The sequence below is a fragment of the Physeter macrocephalus genome, chromosome 6 (assembly GCF_002837175.3).
Source record: "Physeter macrocephalus isolate SW-GA chromosome 6, ASM283717v5, whole genome shotgun sequence".
Taxonomy (NCBI): Eukaryota; Metazoa; Chordata; class Mammalia; order Artiodactyla; family Physeteridae; genus Physeter; species Physeter macrocephalus.
In genome coordinates, this window is record NC_041219.1 from 97,917 (window position 1) to 103,269 (window position 5,353).

A 5,353-nucleotide genomic window follows, 5' to 3' on the forward strand; every position below is an offset into this window, starting at 1 on the left:
TAGCTTTCTCTTGAATCAGCATTAAGCTGAGCAGGACTCAGTGCTGATGTTGACCCTGCATCTGCACACTGAGAAGTTTCTCCATCTCCTCCATCACTTTTCCATGCTTCTTCTATATTTTGTCAACATCGTCGGCACAGCAGACTTCAGATGTTCCATGATCTTGTCCTTGTTCTTTAGATTCATGCTAATGATTGAATGATTCATGTTATAAGAATGAACGATGTCTAACATCTTTTTGCCTTGTTCCACTATCTCAATTACTTTCACTTTTGTTTCCATCATTATCGCTTGGCACTTCTTAACAGTACCAGCTACATCACCGCTGCTTTTGCGCTTGCCTCCAGACATCTTGGGCTTGAAATAAAGGTACTCTACTACTGTACTCTATACAGTACTGTAAAGTACACAAAAGCACAACCACTTATAGAGGATGCACGCATGTGACAATGTATGCCAGACACGTGAACTAACTTACATGATTGGATATGCGAATGGACGTTTGCATCTTTGAAAGTTTGCAATGTGAAGGTTTGTATGTAGGTGACTTACTGTATTTGTATTGCCTAGGGAGAACTACCTAGGAAAACTGTGGTATGATTTATGTCAGAGAATTTTTGCTTATGTTCTCTTCTAGGAGTTTTAAGGTGTCCTATCTTATATTTAAGCATATAAGCCATTTGGAGTTGATTTTTGTGTATGGTGTGAGGGTATGTTTTGACTTCACTGATTTGCATACGGCTGTCCAACTTTCAAAGCACCACTTGCTGAAAAGACTATCTTTTCCCCATTGTATATTCTTGCTTGCCTTGTCAAAGGTTAATTGACCATAGCTGTGTGGGTTTATTTCTGGGCTCTCTATTCCATTCCATTGATCCATGTATCTCTTTCTGTGCCAATAGCATGCTGTTTTGATTATTTTAACTTTGTAGTATTGTCTGAAATTTAGGAGGGTTATGCCTCCAGCTTAGTTCTTTTTCCTCAGGATTGTGTTGACAGTTCTGACTTTTTATGGTTCCAGATACATTTTAGGATTTTTTGTTCTAGTTTTGGGGAAAATGTCATGGGTAATTTGATAGGGATCACATTAAATCTGTAGATTGCTTTGGGTAGTATAGCCATTTTAACAGTTTTAATTCTTCCCATCTCTTTGAATCATCTTCAGTTTCCTTTACTAATGTTTTGTAGTTCTCAGCATACAATTCTTTCACCTCCTTGTGAATTTTATTCCTAAGTGTTTTATTTTTTTGATGCCATTTAAAAAAGGATAGCTTGTTTATATTTCCTTTCTGATATTTCTTTGTTAATGTAAAGAAATGCAACCAGGGACTTCCCTGGTGGCTCCGTGGTTGAGAATCCGCCTGCCACTACAGGGGACAAGAGTTTGAGCCCTTGTGCAGGAAGATCTCACATGCTGTGGAGCAACTAAACCTGTGTGCCACAACTACTTAGCCTGCACACTAGAGCCCGTGAGCCACAAATACTGAGCCTGTGTGCCACAACTACTTAAGCCCGCATGCCTAGAATCCATGCTCTGCCACAAGAGAAGCCACTGCAATAAGAAGCCTGTGCAGCACAACGAAGACTAGCCTTGTCATAAATAGCTTTTATTATGTTGAGATATGTTTCCTCTATACCCACTTTTGTAAGTGTTTTTATCATGAATGGAAGTTGAAGTTTTTCAAATGCTTTTTTAGCATCTATTGAGATGATCATTTGTTTTGTGTTTTTCCTTTGTTGATGGGGTGTATCATGTTGTTTGTTTCTGCTGATGCAGGGGACACGGGTTCGTGCCCCGGTCTGGGAAGATCCCACATGCCACAGAGCGGCTAGACCCGTGAGCCATGGCCGCTGAGCCTGCGTGCCTGGAGCCTGTGCTCCACAACGGGAGAGGCCACAACAGTGAGAGGCCTGCGTACCGCAAAACAAAAAAAAAGATATGCTCTCTGATTCTTTGCCGTGTTTCTTCTTCATAAAGGTTTTTTAGCTTTCTCTTGAATCAGCATTAAGCTGAGCAGGATGTTGATCCTACATCCATACACTGAGAAGTTTCCCCTTCTCCATCACTTTTCCATGCTTCTTCGATATTTTGTCAACATCGTCGGCATGGCAGATTTCACATGTTCCATGATCTTGTCCTTGTTCTTTAGAATTGTGCCAATGGTTGAATGATTCATGGTATAAGAATGAGCGATGTCTAACATCTTTTTGCCTCACTCCACTCTCTCAATTACTTTCACTTTTTTTCCCATCATTAGCGCATGACGCTTCTTAGCAGTACCAGCTACATCACCTCTGCTTTTACTCTTGCCTCCAGACATCTTGGGCTTGAAATAAAGGTACTGTCCTACTGTACTCTACACAGTACTGTAAACTACACAAAAGCACAACTGCTAATAGAGGATGCACACACATGACAATGTATGCCAGCCAGACACGTGAACTAACTTACATGATTGGACATGCGAATGGACATTTGCATCTTTGAAAGTTTTCAACTTGAAGATTTGTACGTAGGTGGCTTACTGTATTTGTACTGCCTAGGGAGATCTACCTAGGAAAACTGTGGTATGATTTATGTCAGAGAATGTTTCGCTTATGTTCTCTTCTAGGAGTTTTAAGATGTCCTATCTTATATTTAAGCATATAAGCCATTTTGAGTTTATTGTTGTGTATGCTGTGAGGGTATGTTCTGACTTCACTGATTTGCATATGGCTGTTCAACTTCAAAACACCACTTGCTGAAGAGGCTGTCTTTTCCCTCTTGTATATTCTTGCCTCCTTTGTGGAAGGTTAATTGACCATAGGTGTGTGGGTTTATTTCTGGGCTCTCTATTCTAGTCCATTGATCCATATATCTCCTTCTGTGCCAATACTTTGTGGTTTTGCTTACTGTAACTTTGTAGTATTGTCTGAAGTCAGGGAGGGTTACGCCTCCTGCTTTGTTCTTTTTCCTCAGGATTGTGTTGACAATTCTGGCTTTTTATGGTTCCATATACATTTTAGGATTATTTGTTCTAGTTCTGAGGAAAATGTCATGGGTAATTTGATAGGGATCACATTAAACTTGTAGATTGCCCTGAGTAGTATGGCCATTTTAACACTATTATATCTTGCCATCCAAAAGCATGGGATGTCTTTCCATTTCTTTGAATCATCTTCAATTTCCTTTACTAATGTTTTGTAGTTCTCAGCATATAAATCTTTCACCTCCTTGGTGAGGTTAACTCCTAAGTATTTTTCTTTTTTGATGCCATTTAAAAAGGGATTGCTTGTTTACATTCACTTCCTGATATTTCATTGTTAGTGTAAAGAAATGCAACGAGGGACTTCCCTGGTGGCTCCATGGTTGAGAATCCGCCTGCCAATACAGGGGACATGGGTTCAAGCCCTGGTCCAGGAAGATCCCACATGCTGTGGAGCAGCTAAACCTGTGCACCACAGCTACTTAGCCTGCACTCTAGAGCCCGTGAGCCACAACTACTGAGCCCGTGTGCCACAACTACTGAAGCCCACCTGCCTAGAGCCTGTGCTCTGCAACAAGAGAAGCCACTGCAATGAGAAGCCTGCACACTGCAAGGAAGAGTAGCCCCCACTGGCCACAACTAGAGAAAGCCCATGCACAGCAATGAAGACCCAATGCAGCCCAAATAAATTTTTAAAAAAGAAAAGAAAACCAAGAAATGCAACCAATTTTTGTATGTTAATCTTGTATCCTCCTACTTTGCTGAATTTATCAGTTCTAGTAGTTTTTATGTGGAATTTTTAGGGTTTCCTTTATATATATTATCATGTCATCTGCATATAATGACAACTTTACCTCTTCCCTTCCAATTTGGTTAGATTTTATTTCTTTTTCTTGTCTGATTGTTGTGGCTAGGATTCCAATACTATGTTGAAGTGAAGAGGTGAGAGTGGGAATCCTTGTCTTGTTCCAGAGTTTAGCGGGAAGGCTTTCAGCTTATGAACATTGAGTATTATATTGGCTGTGGGTTTGTCATAAATAGCTTTTATTATGTTGAGATATGTTTCCTCTATACCCACTTTTGTAAGTGTTTTTATCATGAATGGAAGTTGAAGTTTTTCAAATGCTTTTTTAGCATCTATTGAGATGATCATTTGTTTTGTGTTTTTCCTTTGTTGATGGGGTGTATCATGTTGATTGATTTGCATATGTTGAAACAACTTTGTGACACTGGGGTGAATCAAATTTGGTCTTGGTGTATGATCCTCTTATATGTTGTCAGATTTGGTTTTCTAATATTCAGTTGAGAATTTTTGCATCTATATTTATCAAAGATATTGCCCTGGAATTTTCTTTTTTGGTAGTGTCTTTGTGCATTTTTTAAAAAGTCTTTATTGAATTTGTTCCAATATTGCTTCTGTTTTATGTTTTGGTTTCTTGTTTGTGAGGCATGTGGGATCTTAGCTCCATCACCAGGGATTGAACCCACAACCCCTGCACTGGAAGGCAAAATCTTAACTGCTGGACCACCAGAAAAATCCCCATCTGTTTTTTTTTTTTTGTTTGCTTGTTTGGTTGGTTTTTTTAGTAAATTTATTTCTTTCTTTATTTTTGGATGCTTTTGGTGTTCGTTGCTGTGCACAGCCTTTCTCTAGTTGCGGCGAGCGGGGGCTACTCTTCATTGTGGTGTGCAGGCTGTTCATTGCGGTGGCTTCTTTTGTTGCAGAGCATGGGCTCTAAGTGCGCAGGGTTCAGCAGTTGTGGCTACCAGGCTCAGTAGTTGTAGCTCATTGGCTGTAGAGCGCAGGCTCAGTAGTTGTGGCACACAAGCTTAGTTGCCCCGCGGCATGTGGGATCTTCCCAGACCAGGGATTGAACCTATGTTCCCTGCATTGGCAGACGGATTCTTAACCACGGTGCCACCAGGGAAGTCCCCCCATCTGTTTTTGATATCAAGGTGATGGTGGCTTCATAGAATGTCTTTGGAAGTATTCCTTACTCTTCAATCTTTTCGAAGAGTTTGAGAAGAATCAGTGTAAGTTCTGCTTTGTATATTTGGTAGAATTTGTCTGTGAAACCATCTGATCCTGGACTTTTGATGGTAGGGAGTTATTTTAAATTACAGATTCTATTTTGCTTTTAGTGATCAGTATGTTCAAGTTATCTATTTCTTCTTGATTCAGTTTTGTTCGGGTGTAAAAAAACAACATATATTTTTAGGTTATGTTAGCACCTAAATACTTACCATGTGTTAGACCACAAAAGAGCGAAGAAAAAAATATTAAAATATTTTTTCAAATAGAAAAAGTATTGAAATATTTTTAAGAAATTGGGATAATGCTAATTACAATAATGACAAATTGTTCTGAACTTAAAGACTACTTTATC